Source organism: Dromaius novaehollandiae, chromosome 1 (genome assembly GCF_036370855.1).
Source record: "Dromaius novaehollandiae isolate bDroNov1 chromosome 1, bDroNov1.hap1, whole genome shotgun sequence".
Taxonomy (NCBI): Eukaryota; Metazoa; Chordata; class Aves; order Casuariiformes; family Dromaiidae; genus Dromaius; species Dromaius novaehollandiae.
In genome coordinates, this window is record NC_088098.1 from 66,812,787 (window position 1) to 66,836,043 (window position 23,257).

The window sequence follows — 23,257 nt, forward strand, 5'->3', positions numbered from 1 at the left end:
CTGGGTACACTTTCCTGTTTGCTTAGCTGGAGCCACTGCACTTTAATGTTTACTAGCACTGCTGAGAAAAATTCCAGCAAGGTTTTTTTTGTTGTTTTTCCACTAGCATTTGCTTATTTGTCAAAATTGAAACATTCTGAAGAGATGGTTTGCTTTTGACAGTTTTCCTCCACAACCCAAGAAGCTTTGGGATCAGTCTGCACAGAGGCTGGGTTTCTTAGGGCTCTTGGCATTGCACTGCCTCTGGGGAAGAGACCCAAGATGCCTGCCCCAGAGCCCTAGTCTCATGGCTTTTTCTTTTTATAGAGAATTTTAAAATATGTCTCCTGTCAGTATAATACCAAATTTTGAACTGTGTAAATTCTCTATTAGCGGAATCAACTTTCAATGCAGAACCGTAATATTTATGCACTTAATACCATTGCTAGAGGCACCAAAATACAAAGGCGTCTTATCTGGAGTGTTAAATCTAACACTTACTAGTATTGCAAATGATAATGCAGTATCTTTCTAGAGCACATGTGAAAGAGAAGGTTTCCTCTCATTGATTCACTGCCACCCAGATGACAAAGTCTAACTGGAAATGAATGTGCCTTGTTAGATCTTGGATATATCCCAGATGCTTTTTACCAGCTTTCCTGATCCAAAATACTCTCCAGGTTCTTACAGCCAGGATATTTTTAGACCTCTCCAGCATCTTCCATCTTAGAGCTTCGTAACAGTCCTGGGAGGTAGAGGCAATGTTACAAGCCCCCATTTTGCGAACGAGAAGGCTGGAAGCGGGAGGTTGCCAAAGATCACAGCGCGGTTCCAAGGCAGCGTGGGGAGAGCAGGACAGATGGCCACCCTCGCGGGGAAAGAGCCGCCGCGCTATTTCTGGCACGGCCAGGCGCCTCTCTTCTGCCAGCCTCCACTCTGGAAGTTAAAATGGCTATAGGAGCCCTTCATTTTCTGTCCAGAAAAGTCATGTAACACTACTTTGTGCTATTAAACAGAATCCATGCTCTTCTGCTAAAAAGGCTGCATTTCAGGAGTAAGTGAAACAGCTTACTGACACACATTATATTGGGCAGGCACAGCTCGGAGTTACTTGCCTGCAATGCTCTGAGAAGCAGATGTGCCAAAGGGGAAGCATTTTTCCTGGCAAAGTAGTAGAGTCCTTATCTGTGCAAACAGCAAACAAGCAATTTTCTTCTCCTCTTCCCCCAGCTTCAATGCCCTTAACAGAGGGAGCATGTTAAAAAAATGATGAGCTAGTCTGGCAAGTGCATGACACACAAAGTAGTTTATAACTGACAAGTTGGCCCTTAGCACCGATGCTAGGAGCCAGCACAGAACCAGACAGACAGCAGAGCTCCACATCGCAGTTGTGTTTCAGCTGTGACCTGCAGTGATTTAGGAGGGTAAATACTTCATTTATCCTGCAGAAGGGACTATAGTGTTTTTTAAGGAGCTTGATATTACTCAATGGCAATCATCCTGCAGGGAATGGAGAACTTCAACATCCTAGGCTGTTACCATTTATAGAGTTTTGGAAAACAGTGAAAGAGGCTGTCTGTATATCATCTGTTACCATGGCCTGGAAGCATTCATTTACAGATAGAAGAACAGCTGTAGTAAAATAAAAGTTGTAGTAAATGCATGGCATATAGCTGTACACTACATTAGAACTGCTATAAAAAGCAATCAACCACATACATTTCTTCCAAAACCTCCTACCATCTGCACTCTAAACAATGATCTAACTTTGCTAGTGGCTTGGCAGAACTTTCTCTCAAATTAGTGGAGCTGCACCTGCTTACACAGTGCCAGTAAATTTGATCTACAAGCATAAACCGACTTTTGCATTTCCAGGTTTGTTTTCACTGCAGTACATGGACTATGTATAATTAACTACAGTCATCTGCAACAGAGACATCTGCTTTGGCACATGAGTTCAGTTTTTGAGCTGCAGCTAAATTCATCACTTGAAGGCCATTTCAAATGAAGTTGTCTAATTCCCACATTGATTCATTTTGGGAATACAAGAAGTGACAAAGAATGACACTTCCTGCAAAGGCCTTCCTTACGGCAGAAAGCATGATGCACAGATCAGCAGGTATAAAGAAGAATAAGCAATGTTTCCTCTTGCCCTGTTAATTTTTGTGAATGACAAGTCTGGTTAGCTCAGAAACATTCTTATTCATAAGCATTTCCTTCTGTTTTCCCATTTACAGCTTTCTAGTTCTCTTAGACATGGTGTTTAATGCCCACTGAACGGTACGCCTGATTAGGAAAAACTGGCTGGTTTTGAGCTGTTTGGTTGTATGCTAGGGAAAAGAAAAAATCTTTGCCCATCCATCTGCAGCTATGGTGTGTGAAGCCAATAGCATAGCTGTGCCACATGACTGCACAATAACAAGACATCAGAACCCTGGAGTGTAAGTGATCGTTGTGACCATGTTTAGGAACTATCTTCTATCCAAGCAATTGAAGTCCAGTTGTATAGCACCATCCCTTGTATTAGCACATTTTTTTCCACAAAACAAAATGGACTGAGGTGTGGCAAGAAAACAGTTTCCTTTCCTAAGGGCTGATGGTATTTGGAAGAAGGGCAGACAAAGAAAGATGCAAAAATCAGCTTTCATTTAGGACTAGAAGCTGGGATTTTCCCATGTTTGGGGAGAGGGCACCCTAAATCAATGCAGTCTTTATCAAATCCCTGCTTAGGCCAGATTCATTCAACACCTGTGAAATTCAAACCATGACCCGAAATGATGCACTTCTCTGGTGCCTTTCTATGTCTAAAAGGAAATTAAGTTGGCCAGGATCAGAGACTTCTTCGACTGTATCTTTGTCCCCAAAGTAATATGCTGTTTGCCCAGGACTACTTCATGCACAGATTTTTTGAGACTTGCTAGTTATTTGTAAATGACATTCTTTAACACTGTTTCCTGCTCCTAGTAAAAGAATTTGAGTTTGAAACTGAGGTTTCATTCCTTCACTAAACTTAGAATTTTTAATATCCAGAATCCTCTCATCTCTCCATTGCAAATTTTCTGAGTCAAATCCATCAGGTTTCCAACAAACACTTTTTTTAAGCTGGGAAATGATAGTTGTTCTTCTTTTTTTAACAAGGTGACATAATATTACTTGTTTTTTACAAAAAAACCCCAAATGCTAGCCACGTTGGCCTGATCAAATTCAGTTTTACCATTATTTTCTATTCCTGCTGCACCTCAGCTCAATTTCTTTTTTATATTCAGTTTAAATTTCTATGAATCAAAACTTCTATAAGAGTGTCAGTCATTGTTATTTACTTTCCAATTTCAGGTGGCAATTAGCAAGAAATATTTGAACTTTTCTCAAACACAATATTTTTTGCTTTGACGTCTCCAGAATTTTAAATCAGATTTACACTTACAAACTGGCTTGGTGGTTTCAGTCTCCAGCATTGTTGAAACAATCTTTAAAGGACAGCAATGTTCTTTTATATTCAATAGATCATGTGGAAACAATGATCTCTTCCTATTAAGATATGACATTTGTTTAAAAAACATCTCTAGTTAAGTTATTCTGAGTGGGTAGGAAGATACGTTTCTAGGCTCTTTTACTATCTTGCTTCTGCATAATGGTAGCAGGAAATGGATCATGGGACATTGTGATTTATTCTTAAATAAATATACACCTGGTTGCACCATCTGTTTTGCTAAACATTGTTTATTTTTTCCTCAGCAGTAAAGGAATCATTTAAAGCTATGTCAAATGTGCTAACATTTACAAAATGCTGTCCAATAAAATACAGTAAGAAAATACACAGAGAAGTGTATCCCTGATACACCTTGCTGGTCTTCCAAGCAATGAAGATATAGCAGGGATATATGTTGCCCATAATATGTAGAAGTGAACAGGACAACACAGATGAAATGAAGCAAAACTATATTCCCATTTCAGGCCAATCCTATTTCAGGCTCAATAAAGTCTGCCTAACTTTGTTGTGCATTTTTTTCTTGACAATTTCTGTACTTTTGTGCTCCAGTCTAAGCAGAAGCAGGAAGCACTATAAATCTCATTAGAAAGTGTATTCTTCTAGAACTTCCAAAGTGTTTTAGGATATTCTGATATTTCTGATAAATAGAACTGAAATCGATTTTTTTTGCCCGTTTGACCAAGTTATCTCAAACTGTTTGAAAGGTACTTGACTGCAAAATCTCTTTTCACAAGAGTAGTTTCATAAGATTATATATAAAACATCACTTTTATCTCTGTAGTTTCACAGAAAGAGACTCTCCCTGTTGTTTATAAACCATCTCCTTCCTAGACATTGCACAAAAGTGAAATTTGCTCATGCATTGTAGAACATTTTAAGGCTTTAGTTCTTCATCACTTAATTCCTACTGTAAGGATGTAGAATATAAGCACTGTAGAGGCTATTTGCTGACCCTTTGTACAAGGCAGCATGTCCAAATATCAAATGTAATAAAACAAGGCCAAAGTAGTGATGGGAAGACTACTTAAACTTCAGCCTGGAAATGTTCCACCATTTTTAGCTTTCTTTCTCTTCTTCTCTTTTTCTCTTTCTCTTTCTCTCTCCGTCTTCTTTTTTTAACACAATGGCACATGTGTATATGACATACAGGGAGTGTGCTCAGAATCTGTTAAGCAGATCTGCTTTCATGTATGCTGGAGAAGGTGCTAACCTATGCACAGAAAGCCAGTTAAGGTTACTGATTAAGGTTACTGGAAAAAAACGAAAAATAGAACAGATGAAAGCATGAAAATCTATGAAAAACTGAAGCAGAAATGCTATCAAATTTTCAATATATAACCTAATTCTCAAATCTACAGCCAATGGGAAATATCACTCATTAAAAACAATTTCTCACAATGCCCATGTCCTGAGATAACTTGCACAAGGTTTCTGCACAAGCAGAAACATTACTCTGTTCTTGTGAAAGGACTTCACTTGATAAACTTTCCCTGTATTATCACCCCACGAATATAATTCTCTCTGAAGCTGAATGTATTTTTGCTGGATAGCTCATAGGTTACATAGATGAAAACATCACGTCATCAGCAAGGTTAACTGTAAATCATAAAAATTCAGTTTTTATTCATAGATCATGGGTTGCAATTTTGAAAATATACGGTTATATAAATCATCTTCTTCATCAACAATGTGAAATTAAATCCCTGCTCCAAGACTGTATTTCAATATCATGTTAACTACTTGATGTAAGAATGTACTTTGAGCTGCAAATCTGGTAGACCAATGAAATATATTACTGTCTACTTCAGTAGCTGAAACTGCACTGTTGCATGTGTCAAAACAATCTGTATTTATAATGGCCCAAATTATTCCATACTCAGATATACTGGTATTTATTTCCTATGTTTCAATGTGCTTAGATAATGAAGTGTGATATGTGATTGAAACATGGTGTGTTGCATCTCCATCAGCTTCACTACAGATTAACCTGCCAAGTAAACAGCTCAGAGTTGCCAGTGAGCTTGTGCAGCCTGTGCTGAAAGTTCTGCCCTTTTCTCTGCCCTGCTCCTTGCACTAGCTGGCCCCAGTGCTATTTATCCATCCTCTTGTCTGTCAGGGAGGGGAGCGCTGGGACTGGAGCAGCCCATGGCAAAGTCATGATGGGAATTGTGTTCTGTGGCTGATGGGAAACAGGGGACCAGATGATAGCACTCAGGTGATAGCCGTACACCCTTTAAATTGCAAACCCTGGACTGTCCTGGTAAGACTAAAGAGAGAAGGTATGTTTTCAGTAGGTGGGAGACTATTTGGAAAGTAGTGTGGTACAGGTCCTGGGAAGAAACTTAAAATAAGACCGCATCCTGACATGAAATATGAACATGGTGAAAGAATCTGGGACACTACAAAGTTGCTGAGGAACTGTGGTCCCTGTTTGGTGCCTCCAGTTCTCCAGCTTCTCCTGAGAGAGCTAAATAAACCCCACTGCTGTGCTGATTCCTCAATGAGGGGCAAAGCTTACAAACCATAGTTGGAAAGGAATGAAGTGTCTGGTTATGCACCTAAGACAAAGTGGCTACCTGCCATAGGGAGGATAAGGACTGTGGAGCTCTGCTAAACCTTGCAACATTTGTCTGGAGCCTGATTTACCCCTTAGAGGACAGGACTTTTGCTTTGGCTGAAGATGAATGTGCATCAGAACTACCATGGGGGGTAGCAGTGCAACAAAGGTAAGATCTCTGTGCAGAAACTCATGTCTGGGGGAACAGAATTATGAAAAATGCCAAATCTAAGAGACTCTGTTTTTACAATACAAAGAAGTGGCTAATAAATACATCAGTGTGTTGTGGAAAATCAAATTTCTTGTTGTCAGGGTATTCAGTTGTCATACTCAAATACTGTGCTGGCTGTATCCACTTGCTTTGCTTGCCTTTTCTCTTTTAAATGCATCAGTACAATTTATATATATATACATCTGTGTGTGTGTATATATGTATATAAAACCTGCTTGTCATTGTAGCAATGAATATTATTTTACTTGTCTTAAAGAAAATGATGATTTGGTGCCCAGATGTGCAATAGGCATTTTCATGTCTTGCCCCTCTTTACTTCAATTCCATTAATGTAATACATGTATACACTTGTGATAGTGTAAGGTAGCCAAGGAAGTGGTGAGAACTACTCTTCCATATGTAATTATGCAAGGGGGTTCAGGAAAGGCTCTAGTTTCTAGCCAAAGAAGCAAAGGAGAAATCTTTGTGGATTGCAACCTGGACTGGTCAGGGGAATTTTTCTGCTCTTTACTTAATGTGTGGAGAAAAATTTCCAGCTAACATTTTTTTTCTGCTGGAAAACACCAATTCATGGAAATCAACAAGTTCCATGGGCATGTGTTTATTATTGTTAATGCTTTTGTTAGACAAAAAAGAAAAGCGCATGGTGCTGACAAGGTCAAGGAGTGTTCTGATTCTTCATTTCAAACTTAACAGCCTTAACATTTCATTTCATGTAGGGTTTTAAATAGAAGCAAAAATGAGCTATGACTCTTCTGAGAGAAAATCACTTTATGGGCAACTTTTGTAATAGCTCAGAGCTAGAAACAGGGTGTGTTGAAAATACTAGACCTTTTGCGGAGTTGCAACACCTGCTGTTGTTAGTCTCTGTGAAGAAGTTTTCTTTGGTGCAAGAGGTTGAAATGGGTATGGGCAGGGCTGTGAATGCTGGCTGGTTAAGGAAGTAGCGTACCGTCATTACTGACTGGTTTAAAAGACAGCTTGGGATTCCTGGTGTATTTCTAAGCCTGGAATTGTAGTCTTTTGCTAATGTTTTTCATAGAGCTGTAGTACACAAGCTTCAGGTAAAGAGCCTATAGGTATGGAAAATCTAATGTAAAGCTTTAGTTCATTGATATCCCTTTCAATACTAATACTGGATTACTTGCGTTCCAAGTCTTACCTTGTAGGAGTGTGGCTTTAATAATAAATTCTAAACTGTGGCTTGTGAGCCTTCAAGTATGTTACATGAGCAGTTGTGTATGCTGAAATAAGCGTTTATCCCTCTGATAAGATATAAAAGTACCATATCATCTGTTTTGTTTTAATTAGTGGTTTCTGTTCAAGGATATGACTAAGCACATTAAGGTACTTCAGCTGCTGCTTCCCCCGTCCCCCTTTTATTAATACAGGGGCTTTGACTGCTTGGAGTTTTTTGGGGGGTGGGGGGAAGGGAAGTGTTTGGGGTCCTTTTTCTCACCTTGCAGTAAATGTTAAGAGATTTGCTTGTCCCTGAGAACAAAACATATGTGAACATGAAATATTTTTATAGAGTAAAGTGCTTTCTATTCATTTAGACACGATCAACTCCTGGGCTAGAAGTATTTCTTCTGGAGTTAGTGTAATTGAAGCAAAAGGATCCATTTCAACTCAGTTTTATAAAAATCTGCTCTTGAAAAATGGCTTTTACTACGAAAGTGTCATTTTGTAAAAGAATTATGCATAGCCTGCTTCATGTTCCTGCTTGCAAACTCTGACTAGATTCAGGCCAGAAAGGGTAGATCCAGGTAGTGCTTTTCTGTCCCCCTATGTGGAGGATAACCAGCCTGTGCCATCTGTTTTTCTGTCTTAGATGAGGTATAGGACAGTGGCAAATGGAGCAATATAGTATTAGAAAGCGAGCAGTGAGAGTGAAAGAACAGGAGTTTCCATGCAGGGCAAAGAGGGAGAACAGAGAATGAGAAGCAGGAGAAGTGAAACATGCAGGACTAGGCAAATGGTCAGGTAGGACTTGTCTCTGTGTGACTTGTGCATAGCATGTGACTTTCCTTAAGGTATGAGAAGTAACAGTAAGAGCTGGGGAAAGGACTGAAGAACTGGAGAAGAGGCTGAAGACAGTAATGAGAGTGAAGAAAAATGTGAAGGAACTCCCAGGTGAAGAGAATACAGCCTTTCCTTACCAGAGACTGGCTGCCTCCTTTTTTTTGTTTGTTTGATCCAAGTAACATGCAGATTCTAGGTAAGACCCTTTTTCTGAAGAGACACAAGGGATTTGATGCCATGAAAACAGGGGCAGTGTTTGACTGCAGCTTTTGGGAAGCAAACTGAGCAACCTTCCTAGGTAGAAAATGTTCTGTACTAAGGTTTAGTGTTTGGGCATGAACTAGGCAGTGGGTTTTTTCTGTTGTTATTTTCCTCGACTTTTGGCTTGAGTCATTTGGGAGTGGCTCTTCTCCAAGAAAAATGTTATGCTGTTTCTATGGGATACACAACAAATCAGAAAGTCAGCTTTTTCAGGATCTGATAATCCTATTGCCTTAGCATGCCAGTGTATCCCACTATGAGATCTGGTAATTAGCTGTTAGCTCAAAGTATTATATTTTGATCCAGCAGCTGTTAAAAAAAAACAAAAAAACAAAAAACCCTTGCATGTAAACATCATGTGTTCACTAGAAAATATGAATAAATTCTGGAGTTCAGTAGCACAGGGCTTCCCTAACGACACAAAGCTTATCCCCAAAAGGTACTCTGTATGCTCTATCTAGGTGGAGTCAGACCTATGCTAGAGAAGGAAAGACCTCAAAAGAACAGTACATGATGTAAGTTGGTGCCAGCTGGTGTCACTGTACTCTCGCATTGCTTTGATATAGCACTATTGCACATCAGGTTCAGCTAAGAAACTTGCTCTCTGAGTTCGGTCTCTATACATTTCAGTGCAGATCCTGACAATCTTGATGACATTATCTGAAGCAATAATAATACATAATTCCTTTGTCCTAATCTTTAGTTAGAAAAACCCTATTCCATTATCCTGAACCACCTCTGCAAGACTCTATTCAGAACCTACAAGAAAAATGGCGTAACACATTGAAGCTACTCCAAACAGTAAATAAGATTGTGGTCGCTTATGAACTCAAGCTGCAAAACTTTACTTCTACAGTTCCACATGTAGACAAGTCATTTGATATCACACAGGCAATAGCATAAGCTTGTTTTTCTTTTTGGATCCCTGATGTGGGAAATGGAAGAGGTACAACTTGAGCTCTTGGAGCTGTATTTTAAGCAATGACAAATAACCAGAAGGGAATTAAACTGAATTATTTAAGAAAAAAGACTCAATCTGAAATCAGAAGAGTTATATAGGGAACTATTCTAGAATAGTCCTTATGCTCAAAGCTTACATTGTCCTTTATTCCAGAATAACGTCCTTGTCTTCTGGGAATGACAGCACAGGTCTATGCAGTAAGTAGTCACTTCACAGCTGGCAGTTGTAGCAATGTGCTGAAGAAGTTAGGTTCAATCCACTTCTAAAGGTTATGCTTGCTTACCTCTGTCCATTAGAATAAATCCTGCACCTCTTCCCCCCAAAATAGCTAAACCAGAAAAAACTATGCATGCAGTAATGCCGGGGATAAGTCTTTTGGGCCGCACAGCAGATTTCATTATGTGGTCTGTCTTAAGCTGTCCTGACTCAGTAACTACAAGGGAAAGGGTGTGTATATAGCATAAGTAGTAAATCTTCACACTTATAGTAAAAGTAGAGATGCTCTTTGCCTAAACCCTTGCTTTGGAGTGACTTCTGAATAGTTTTCAGTCTAACCTTGCTGCTTGAAAGCAAGCATTCCTAATTCTCAAAGTCAAACTGTACCCAAACACCACAACTAAAAACACTCAGATGCTATCAGGCAGGCTTAGTCTTATAGTCCACTTGGTTGCCACAGTAAAGGGGCACCAGATATACATCTGAGGGCTAATAAGTATCACTAGGATATTGCTTGAGGATTTTCTCTCAATCATATCATGCACCAGGACAGAAGCTTCTACTGGGGAGAGCTGTTTCAGATGAATGCTTCAGTGCCAATGGGAAAAACACAGGGCTGGAGTCTGAAAGGGACCAAGAAGAAAAGACTTTCCCTAAATCAACTTGTTGAGTCTTTTACCTTCCTTTAAGAACTGTTTTCTAACCTCCAACCTTTTCAAGCAAGCATATGAACCTGTGCCTCCCCTCATAAAGGGCAGAATGTTTTTCAGCTTCAGCCAGAGTTAGCACTTTGCAAAAGGCTCCTGGCATATTCCTAGGTCAGGTACCAAAAGTGTCATCTCTGACACCATTAATTCAGCTCTCTGTTCCAAGGCAGTACTAATTGACATTGCTGCCATTTTGTCTTGCTGAATTCTAGTGCACATTACTAGTTTAGCAGAGATAAAAGTTCATGCTAATAGTCATTCAGGCTGTCTGTACAAAGGATCCATGGATGCTGATCTTCTCTTTAACACAAACATGTTTAAAATGGGAACAGAGGAATGGCATATCCAATTCAGGCTACTCTGTGTAGGAAGTGTTGAGCCATGGCCCTATTGACTTCCACTTCTAGAGAAAGATTTGTTTTGAAAGCACTGAAGTCCCATTCTCTGAACTGTGAAGAGCTTCTAGCAGCACAGTTCCCAGTTATTGTCTCTTGTTGTGCCTGTATTGTTTGGCTAGGCTGTTTGAGTATGTTACAGTAAGAGTGCTCCAGGCTGGCATGTCCCAGCTGTGTCTGTATAGGAAGCTCTTGGGGCACCTCCAGAGATCCTACAACCTTTGTACTCGCCTCTGGGCAAGACACTGCTCACAAGTCTGTGCCTGGCAGTGCCTTTTGGCTTTCCCTCACACTAGCCACAGACAGAAAACAAGCCTTCACAAGCAGCCCCCAAGAGCAGATGCCATGGGAGCATTATGCTATGAGAGCTCATCCTCTCAAGTCCACCCAAAGCACAGCTCAGGAAGGAGCTGAGCTCTAAGCCTATCCCGGCATATTCTGAAAAAGTGCACCTGGTGGGAAGCCTGGCTGTGTCCAGGGCTTGCAGAAGATGAGTTAGTGAAGAAAGCCCATCTGGATGTTGTTTTCTATGTGGAATCCCCAAGCTGCCCCAACTGTGGCCAAGAGCCCCCTCAAAGAAAGGCACAGGGCCTGCTGTCATGCGAGGCTGGCCTGTGACCTGGGACTGAGGATTGTCTCGCTCTGAAGTCAGTATGCTGCTATGGCGGCAAGGTCAGTGCAGTAAAAAAGGCCTGCAGGCTTGTGTGCCTAGTAAGTTTTGGGAGAAACAATACTGCAAATGAGGCAGGAGGAAGTGCAGGAGCACTGAGAATGCTCTTCAGAACACACTGAAGCCTTCTGAGTAGTGGATGTGGACTCAGGCTGCCCCAAAGAGGGACACACAGGGTTGAAGGCTAGTGTCAGCATCAAGGTGCCTCCCATAAAATATACCCTTTTGGGTGTCCATGGGGTGCCCTGTGAATGGACAGGGACATTGACTTTGAGAGTACTGTCAGAGGTGTTCGGACAGGATGGTGCAGGTATGGGCAAAGAAACAACCTCCCTAGTTAAAGAAAGATTGTCTATGTGGATTGTTGATTTTTGTCTCACCCGGGAAACAGCAACTTTTCCCACAGCCTTCCCTCCAAACATTTCTTTATCATTCCTTGGTATCAGCAGTGGCCTTTAGCATCTAAAGTGCAGTGTCTTATCTTGTGGTTTGTGAATTGCTGGTGGTTTGCATGATATCTGGAAGTGGTCAACAAAACAATTGCCAAAACCCAAACTTTTTAAATGAAAAATAGGCATATTCCTGTATGCGGAGCAAATAAAATTGAGCAAAAAAGAGCTAACCCTAATTTTATTTGGATGAAAATATGCAGCACTGCTGAAAGGACTTTTTTTAATTCAAAGAAATGATTTGGGGGATTAAAATACCTTGAGAAAGACTACTCTAGAGGCTGAGGAGGTAGACAGCAGTAAAAGAACTCTCATCTGTCTTTCCTTGCAGTAAATGAATTTCCTCAATAACTCTAAACTGTTCTATACAGCATATGCTGATGTGTCTGTTCTCTCCTCCAAACTATTTTTCCCATGATCATAACCCAAACTGAAATCTTCATATGGAGAGTCTTACACTGCAGTGGTACTCAATTACTTTACAACTTTGAAAGCATTTATCCTCACCAGGCTTTGTTGGAATGAAGATATACTGTAATATTTTAAGGAGGTGAAGTGACTGGCCTAAGGTTGCACAAGAAATCTGTGGCAGAAGGGAGACTTAATCTGGAAGCTGATGACTTGAGTTCAAGAAACCTATTTCTTATAGGCAACTGCAGTGTAAGACACAGCAAACCCAAACTAATTAGCGCTAAGCAAATAGGGTAGGTGTGACATCTTGCTGTTTTGCTGGCACTAGCTGCTGTGTGCACAGCCCTTCCCAACTAAAGTAAGGGAGGGAGTTTACCTCTCCTTTGGGCTACCTTGCATATTCCATGGGGACATGCAAATAGGTGGCCATTGCCACAGAGCAGCTGAAAAGCTTTAGCGTGAAATTAGTGCCTGCCCCACAATAAGCTATGTGTGTAACCATGCCCTGAGTATTGTGTAGCATCTGCAAAAGCAAAGCTCTTAGCAGATACAAAGTGGGAGAACAAAAACCCTCAGGTGGGCTAATAGCCAAGCCTTGATTTGGTCTTGTAACCAGTTGAGATGGCAAACCTCTCTCCAAAATCACAGTAGCCCGTAACATTAGTACATTGGTACAAACAAATGGGTTTCTGCAGACTTGTAAAATCCATATATATACTGCATGAATGCTTTGTAAGAAAGCAACAAAGACAATTCCTCACAGGAAGTGTTTTCAGGTAAAGCTCTTTAATTTTAAGGACAAACATTCCCCTGAGTAAGTGCACTTCCTTTCCATATGTTAGAAAAGGAGGAGAAAGAGAGAAGGAGGAGGATATGGCATAAATGGGAGGTTCCTTCCTTAAGTAAAAACTTCAGATGAGCAATCGCTCCTTTAGGCATCTGCTTGTAGGAATGTGCCAGACAAAAGTTTGCATCCATATGGTGTGCTGCAAGCAAGGCGCTCAAGTCAGTATATAAACATCAGCTGATTATTTCACATAATCTTTGTTTGCCTGTAAAGCAAACATTAGAGCTAGCCTCTAATCTCTGCTGGGGCTTGCAGGTTCTAACCATAATGAGAGAGGAAGCAGGAAATAGGAAGGTATTATATTCTTTAAGGGCTGGGAGAAGTTGAGGCAGTGAACAACTAAGTGCGTTGCCAAGACCACACAGGGAGTGAACTGTTAGAGATAGCCCTTGGGCTCCTATTTCCTACTCTGCAGCTCTCAATAGTAGATAGGGGCTTTTTCTTTAGAGCAACCCTTGTTCTGTTGTGAATCATTTAACTTGGAAACAGCATCCATGCAAGGACACTGTGTTGTCAGTGACCACAGAACCAAATGGGACATCCTTGTTACTCCGACCTGGATTTAATGTTGTATATTACAGTAAGATCCCACTGAAAGTCCAGATAATCTCCTGGCTACCTGAGCTCCTTATGGCACATAAGGATTTAGGCAAAGAATCTGTCTTATAGCTGGACTCCTCAAAAGGTAACTCTACCCTTTGCTTGGGTGCAAGTAGACTGCACACCTTGGTCAGTGACTGTATTCAGTGACTGTACAGCCAGACTGGTCAGTCTGTCTGTATTTGGGAAGAATGTAGTTGTCTTAACCGAGGAATTTAGGATATCAAGGTTGTGTGTCCTAGTTGGTAGAGCTCTTTTGAAGAACTTGGTCCTAAAGCATTTTAGATAGTGTTTCAAAGTACAGTAGTATCAAATCAGGTTTTCTTTATGCTCTAGAAATTGTTGCTAGGAGTCTGGCTGGAAAAAAAGAAAGTGCTTGACTTGTGAAACTTGTGAATAAGCATATGTTTCTTTGTTTAGCACCACCTCTTGTGAGGGCTGTCTACCCTTGCCTCCAAGTCATGTAAAAAGGAAGCAAAGATGGCTAATATCATTTGGCCCAGAGAGTACCTTCAAAATAAGGTGCTCTTGCAAAAGAAAGAAGCCAGGCAGAAGCACAATAAAACAAGCCAACAATTTAAGAATCACATTAAATTGAAATGCAACTGGCCAAATTTTGCTGTCTCAGATGTCAGTTTGTGGGGCCAACTCCTGCTGCAGAACTTTCTAGCTGACAGACTTTAAGACATAGTTCATCTGTTCAGTTTGGGGAACTTCCATGCAAATCACCCCATACCACAGTCATGGTGAGAGGGGTTCTTTGCCATGGTAAGCAAAGATTCTCAGAATGATAGAAGTTTTTTCAAGGTTATATGAGAAATATCAGCAGAGTTAAGAGCAGCCTCTAGAAAACTAGGACCAAAGTCTCCTGCTGCCAACAATATCTCACTGTGTCTCCTTTCAAGACTGAATTTCTGGATAAAATTGTAATGCAACATTAGCGCTCTAATCCAACCTGACTTCACAGTGAAATATTGAAATATATGTAGTATTTCTAGCTACTAGTGAACTATTGGTGTAGATGCACTGAACCTTTAGAGCTGTAATTTTTGTTATGTACACATAAATACTAAAACTATATTAAAACTATTCTCTTTAGCAATTAAAATTACTGAAAGTGTCTTTAGACAGTCATGCAAACTTCTACGAATGACACTGCATGTCAGACTGATTCACTGGCAGCTGTGAAGGTGCTGGGAGATGCTCTCTTCCTATGTCATAGGAATAAAATTGCTAAATACATTGTATCAAATGAGTAAAGTGAACTTTTTTCTTAACAAATTTTTAAGCACATTGCTCAATATACTTCAGGCACTTCTCAAAACCACCTGCAGAAAATTCTTATCCCTTCATATATGAAATATGGAAATGCATAAAAGGGAAAATTCCCATTAAGAAATGTATTTTCAAAGTATTTTTAGTAGCTTTTTTGGTGGTGTCATGCTATGAAATCTTTAAGAGTAGGATTTGGAAAATCTCATCTGGACATGAAGGACTTCTGATTTTTTTTTTTTTTTTAATCAGTGAAAGCGCTAATATTGACTATTTAGGATTCAAGCTTTCAAGTGCTTAGTTCCTGTGTCTGTGCAACTGATCTTCCAAATGCTAATAGTACATAAACTAACATGACATCCTGGACCTGTATCTTTCCTGAAGATCAGACTTCTATCACTCATTATAGACTTAAAATGAATATGCCTCAGGTTAATATAAATACTATTTTTCATGCCCCTGCAAGCCACAGTGGAAACACTGAATCAATACCTTTTTTTCAAAAGGTACATGGCAAAGCTTTGAGCAGCAAAACAGACTGATGCAAAGGGCCTCCAACATGGAAGGAGATGACCCCAAGAAAGGCATTGGAGTAAAGCTGCAAGAATCCCTTTCCTTCAGCAATGGGAAATCTTGGCGGGAATGGAAAGAAGAGAGGTGGTAAGGGGAAAGCAGTGGAATTACAGCACAAACTTCCCTTGTAGTGACATGCAGAAACCCTAGGCAAGAGACAGGGTATTTCAGACCCTTAAACTCTTGTGTACAGTGACAAATGCTGGAGGGGAGTTTGCCTCACATACCAGATACACTAGGCAACAGTCAGAATGATTAACTTAACACTTGCATAGACCAGTCACGCTACCCTAAAAACAGGTCTTAGCTAAGTTTTCAGTTCTACATACTTAAGGGCTTAAGTAAACAAAGGTACAGTTTAATTAAGATATCGCGGCATATGGGATCAAGAACTACATACCAACCCATGCCTTTTTTCTGGTTTTCCCTGACTAATGTGCAAACAAAAGTCCAGATCTGAATAAACTCCCAGAAGTTTAGGTTTTTGACCAAACTTCATCTGATTCTCAAGGGTCTGCAAAATTGGCCTTGAAATCTCACTGGGACAACAGATTTTCCTCGTTGCAATTGCCGACAAAACATACCATTCAGAAAGCTTTGCTCAGTATTATGGAACTGGGGGGAAGGGCAGAGGAAATTGCTTTAAAAAAATGTTTTTAAACTTACTGTCTGAGCTGAAAAGGCATGAAATTCAAGTTGCTCCTAAATGAGTTATTTTCCCCATAGCTTGTTTCAACAGTAGATGAACACCAGAACACTCATTTCACTTGCCTGTTGCATTTGGGTTAAAACACACATACAGTAGAAAAAGCAACCTATCTAGTTTTAGTGCAGTAGGGCTCTGACTTAAGTTACACTAGTTAATACTGAATATAGGCTCTTTACAGTGTTCAGCTATTTACTCTGTGCAGTTTGCACCCATCTATATTGTGCCTCTGCACAACATATGTATTTTATATTTTGGTCCCAATCAAAACTGCACTAATTCTGTTAAATAGTTCCTATGTTGGGGTTCAACTTTGGGAATGGGATACTTTTCATCCCTACTTTAAACAAGGCCACAGCAAATCCACCAGATGAGATATTTAAATGATTTATTGTATCACTCTTGTCACAGTAAAGTGGGGTGCAAAATTCTACCACAGCTAAATAGCAATGCGCTTCTGAGCTGATGTAAATGCCAATGTGCAAAGTGCCCTGCACTTATCATTTGGGGCAGTGTAAACTATAATCTGAGGCTAAAAAAAGGCTTCTTCACTGTTGAGTGAGTGCTAAACCCTGGGGAAGGCATTTGGTTACCTGTCAATTTTAGAACCTAGTGGGTATCTAGCTAAGATGAACACCTAGAATTAATCTAACGCACTAATAATGGCAGCTGGGGCTGCTGCTGCATGCTGTGTATTCAGTGTATTAAAACTGCATCCCAGGTTGTTCACTGGCTTCACCTGAGCACTGTATTCCAGCCCTTGCACAAAAAAAGCCTCTTCCAAAAAAATTTCACTCAGAGGCCATAAGAAACTGATCTCTCAATTGAAAAGGATGGAAAAATAACTGTTCTGGAATGGCTTCTATCTAGGACATTGGAATGAATGGAAAAATAAATGATACCCTGATATCCCCTTAGCAGCCTGTTTGAGAAGAGGTGGTATTAAGAAGGCTTTTCTTTTACCAGCATTCCAGTTTCTTAGATTCATATGTAGCCCATACAACTTTTGTGCTGTTTAAAAAGCTGAAAAGCTTGTATTGCAGGAGTGTGGGCTCTTCCAGGGCCATTCAAAAGGCAGTGAACATGAAGTCACAAACCATAGCTGCCAAAAGATACTTGGAGGGGTGTGTGTGTGTGTGTGTGTGCGCACCTACATGTAGTCGTATGCATATACATACGCATGCGCATAACTAAAAACTACTGAACTAGTAAGGTAAACCCCAGCTCTGTGCTTTTGTCTAGTTGGTTTTTAGCACTGGCGAGAGGTGCTGGCTGGCCTGAGAGCCCTTGAGACAGAAGGCGTCTGCTTATTTCTAGCATAAGCACCGAGGGAGACCTCCTCTTGCCAACATCCTGCAACCTTACCCATTAGAGAAGCGTCTTTAAGTGGGTAAGACTGATTCACTTTTTATTTCTAGTCACCCTGGGTGTAAAAGAAAAAGTACAAAGTAAAAGAGCTCCATAGAAGCCTACATCTCTGTTTGGAGGATGCTCTGAGCATGGAAGAGCCAAAGGCTCCTGCTGTCTTGCAAAGAGATGTGGATGCCAAATGAGGTAAAGCAGCTGAAATTTTGCCACAGATGTCTGAAACTGGGAGCTATATTAGTAGTATCCAGAACTGCTTCCTGAGACAAATCTGTCTCAGATAAGTTAATGGAGTCTTTGCAATCCTAAATTGCCCTTTGCTTTTCACTTCTTGGGACTTCTGTCTCCCATGGTCTCTACCACTCCTTTGCAATGCCTCAGTGCCAGCAAGTAGGAAATGGAAATAATGCCAGTATGTCCACTTTTTTCCTTGTATGGCTCTTTGAAAAGCAAGATGGTGCCATGTGTGGAGCTGGAATGTGTTTCATAGAGACAAACCTGCTTGGGGAATTTAACTTACAGCCCCATCATGTGAAACACAACTCAGGACTTGTAGAGGCATCGTGTGTCTACCAAATATAGGTATACTTTCACAAGCATAGCAAAAGCTTGTCCTTTTTGACATGCTAACCTCCCACTGTCAGATTTTGAGTTCCTGCTCCAAAGAATGATGATGCTAAATAACTACATAAAGTGGCTGCAAGAATATTTAACACTGACACAATCCCTTTTTGTCCCCCCTAGCCTTGTTCTTGGAAATGGCTAAATTACTTATGCGGACATCTTCCAGGAAAAAAAAAAGCATCCTGGAGCAGACACCCTGAATTCAGCCTGAATAGTTAAAGCTAAACAACATTCTAAAAAACTTAGGGGAGGGTCTGGAATTACCCTACTACTATTTAAGACTGCCTACAAATACAGTGTTGCTGCTGGATCCGCCTGTCAGACTGAAAGCTGAGGCTTAGCATGACAGACTTCACTCATCCTTATCAGAAAGAAATGCAGGAGCCACATTGACTTTATTTACAGAACGTGGTATTCTGTGGCAGCACAGCTAATAGTACCTCTTATTGTAAATGTGACCTGATGCTCTATGTGACAATAATTAGCATCGTCTGCGCATTATGTAATCCCAAATGCAAGCCCAAATCTCTCAATGGGGCACCTTTTCTCCTGATGCTCTCTGAGCCTACCTGAGCCAGGCTCTTCTGGAATTATCCCATCGTTGCTGATCCAGACGAAACCATAACTGGGGACAAGTACTTGCTGCCCCTGTGACAAGATCTACCCTGTTAGATACTCGTGTCTAAGACGAAGCTAATAGGTGTGTGGAAAGTCTGCATTTAAGCCATTGAAAAAGATCTTCTAACAGGCTGATAATGACAATTTAAACCACACAAACAGCAGAAAGAAAGTCTCTGGTCTGAGGTGTCAGGGTCTACATGGAACCAGAGGGATTTGGGGTCAACTCCTGATGTGGATACAGGCTTGGCATCAGTGCCTTCATGTCTCTGCACTGGTCTGCTTATGTGAAACACTTCCTCCTTGCACAGGGTTTTTGTGAGAGTATATTAGCGCTGCACTATTTGCAGTCTATTGCTGTTGCAAGGCAGGGGTGGAAAAGAAGTCTGAACTCTACTTTTTTCAGATGATGAGCATTTAGAGAATTTTTAGGCAGTCCCCCAAATTTTCAATGCTAAACAATGCAGCATTGAGGAGGAAATAGCACGCCACACTTCTCTTGGGGTCTATGTTTTTCCCCTTACAATGATTGCTTTTAAAGGGTGTTTTCTCTTTTAATCCATTATTTTACTGCTCTCTGAGGGATGGAGTCTGCTAGTGCTGGGTGTGTGGGAGTCAAGACTCCTGCTTTGCTCCCCAGGAAGTGCAACGGAGGGACAGTGGGGCTTGCTCCATGCCGGGGTATGGAACAACTGCCCTTACCCTGCATGGGCTGGCTCCAAAGCCCACAGAAGTACCTACTTTTCCATTGACTCCCATAGAATTTGGATCAGCCCTCCAATGCCTGTCAATACTTCTCGATTGTGGAAATACTGCTACGGAAACTAAGTAATGATGGCGATTCAGAGAAGACCAAAACCAGTATTTTTCTGCAGAGAGGGAAAAGTCAAATCTCACTGTAAATCACTACAGATTCTCCCATGTAAGAACTTCTGTTTAAGTCCTGGGAACAGCTAAGGCTAAGCCTGTTTTTAATCAAGAGATAAAAGCAGTCTACCTTCTTGCCCTTCCCTCAGTCAGTCTGTGTTTTGAAATCTCCATTTTTTTCAAGGCTCTCAGTGCTGTCTCTGGATCAGGAGCAGCTCCGTTAAGCTGGTGCCTCCCTAGCAGATTATCAGCTCTCAGGACAAGAAAAACACTCCACAACTAGCAACACCAGCCAGCAGCAATTCACACTGGAACCAAATATTACCCAAACATCAACCTCCCCCTGCTCCCCAGGGACACTGCATTTGTTTAGGGCACGGTGCAAGGTTATGTAGACTGGTGTTTTGTGGAGTCCTGACTGAAAAAACTAATAATCTTTAATTTCCCATAACTAAGGCTCTTCAGCTTTGCAAATAATCCAGGGAAATTTCCATCTAACTCAGTTAGAACTAAGTTCACCTTTATATAACTTTGCTTTTTCTCCTCCTGTTACTTTTGATTTGCTTTTTGTCCATCTTCCAAGAATGTTAAATCAGATTTTCTTTCAGAAACTGTCTATTTCTAGTTCCTGTCCCGCCGTGCAGGCAGGATCTCCTCTGTACAAACCCTAGTTCCTTCTTCAGTATGTTTTCAAATTTTACACCCTGGTCAAAGGTGAAGATACTCACATGTAAGCATGAGTCAGCAGAAAGCTCTGTATCTTTCTGTGCTCTGATCTTAATGTGAATTTACTGAAGACATTGCATCTGTATTGTTACTCACCTGCTCTTGCTAATTCCTATTTTTGCAAATAGGCCTTAGCTGCACGAACTGTGCTGTTTGTTTTATTTAACAGTAAATAGCTTAATTTTTATTTTTTCTAAATCCTGCCATATATGTTAGAGATCTCTGTAATTGTATTATGGAAAGTATTTGTCTTACAAAATGAAGATGGGGCTTCATGCGGTTAAACAGCGTGTAAGAATACGCACATATGTAGGATGCAAACTCTACTACTGAGAAAACATAGTTCAAGTGACCCAGAGGACAAGATCATGACTGAAGAGCTGAAGTTTAGCTTGGGAGAAAAAAGGCAACTAAGCACCAGGAAAAGTTCTTTAAATTCATATAATAAAGGTCAACAAGATGACATTTTTAAAGTCAAAAATGATCACTGCAGTCATCTACTCTGACCCCCTTTTGCAATGAAGGACATAAATTGCTTGTAATTGGGGAATTTATTTACTGGGGAATAAAATCCTAACAGGTTCATGAGTTACCTAAAATCAGACAAGCTCTGCACTGATGAGACTACTGCCACAGAAACTCCCTCAGGGTAGACACGTTGCATACATGTGTCTCTCCCCTTACTTCTATTCACTGTTCCTCTAGGATCACTTAATGTTGAACAAGGGCAAGCGTGCTACTTCTGTGATGATATTTAGGAAACTGTTCTCTCAAACGCACTAGTTGAGGAAGCTGCTTTGATTCGGCTTCTGGAGCTAGTTGGTGTTAAGTCCTCCTACAGCAAAGCACGTGACTTACTTTACATCATCTATGTGGCAGAAAGCTTTAGGATGGCAGGATTTTTAGAAATAGTGTCTGTGATGGTGTGCTGAGGTAGCAAAATCCCTTGACCACTTCCCAGTACTTCACCAAATGTCTTTAATGTTGGGATCTGTCAAAGCATTAATACATTGGCTCCACTGAACACCCTGGTCCTGTGCTAAAAGATGTCCCAACCCAGAAAGCTTTTCCAGTAGTGGCTGTCCCTTAGGAGAAGCACAGAGATGAACTGAAGCCAGAATAGTCATTAGGCATTATACAAGAGATGGTGCTTGCTCCCATGGTGACCCGGCAGCTCCACGCTTTTCACGCATGTCTCCTTCAGCCTTTTTACAGAACAGCTGAAAGTCAGAAACCCAGGCACTTTGCTAACTTAGGCCAAACAGGGATCAAAGTTATTTCTCTTGCATCATGTGCCACTACTTTAATCGGGACACGAGCCTTCCTCCTTCAAGAGCCTGAAATCCAACTGGGAACTAGAGAACATCACTCCATGTTCTAAGCTTCATGCAGACATTTCTTCTCTCTAGAAGTTGACATTCAGCTTAAAAAAAAAAAAAAAATCAGTGTGCTCTGTTCTCCAAATACAAGGGTGACATCTCTAAGACCATCCCTAAGACTGCTCAGAAACTGATTGTGCAGGTGCAGCTGGATTGTGCCTTACAAAATAGACCTGTGTGCAAAACTACTCTCACTGGATTAATGCTGTGCTAGTCACACTGTACATCCTATATTTGCGGCTATCCTCAAAACTTTTTTTGTTTTCCTGAGCAGAACAAGTTGGGATCTGAGAGCACTTTTGCAATCAGCAGGTTCAAAATACTGTGAAATGTCAAATAAAATCTGCCTTTAGAATGTTATAAAAATGCAGAGCCCCAACCTCTTGGAGTTACCTATTAAAGTGAACATGGTGTTCTTGGAATTGCACAATAATTTAAATACTTGAATGCATGATGATGTCAGTCTGCCCATGCTTGAAACTATAATGCCTGTCTTTTCAATCTGCTCTGCCTTGCTATCCACAAAACACAAAAGCCTTTTAACCTTCAGCAACAGCAGCTTGTATTGATAGGAAAGAACAGAAAATGGCAGCGCGCAATCAAACTTCAAGGTGTTAATCATGGACATGTTTTCCTGAGCTTCCTCTGACTCCTGCTCTTTGTCACTGTATTTTCCCTGCTGTTTTGAACAGCATGACTGCCAGCTATCTCCTGTGTAGAGCCTAGAAGCAGGATCTAAAGTGGTGATGTACTTGGCTGTGAAAGTCACTCATTTCTGCTAAGTCCCTTCTTCTATTCGCAGCCAGTCACCATTCATAGTGCAGCACTGGGACACAGAAAGTAATACTTTCAGTGCTAGAATGTGAAACCAAGTTACTCAGACTTGATGGTATTACAGTTTTCACAGCTTGCTAGAAAGGATTTCTGGGTAAGCTTTTGGCAATTGAAGAAATGCTGCAAAATATGAGCCAGGCATGACTATTTTAGGTGATTAAAAAAAAAATCTTTCAGATGTAGACTTAGTATAAGGTGATATGTAAAATACAATACCTGAAACTGGTCCTGCTGATACAGAGGCTTTGTTCAGCTGGGTCTAGAGACCTCCTACAGGTAAATTATGATACTCTTCATACCTGTAAGGTGTTTAAATTTAAATTCCTCTAGGTGCATTCTGCATTTCCCATGGGTCTATCTCTTCCCTCATCTTCTAGTCTGCTAGTGTGCTCCACAGCTGTTGCTTTTGTACTATGCAGGGCAGTAACTACCCATGATTTTTCACATTAATATACATCAGAGGTAACTTAACTGCTGAGGAATTAAGTGACTTTAG

At 40.7% G+C, this 23,257-nt stretch overlaps 1 protein-coding gene across 2 annotated transcripts in view; it reads right to left on the bottom strand.

The window, feature by feature from the left end:
* RERG (RAS like estrogen regulated growth inhibitor) overlaps positions 1 to 23,257 on the bottom strand; it is a 109,458-nt gene that overhangs the window by 73,023 nt on the left and 13,178 nt on the right. The window lies entirely within an intron of this gene.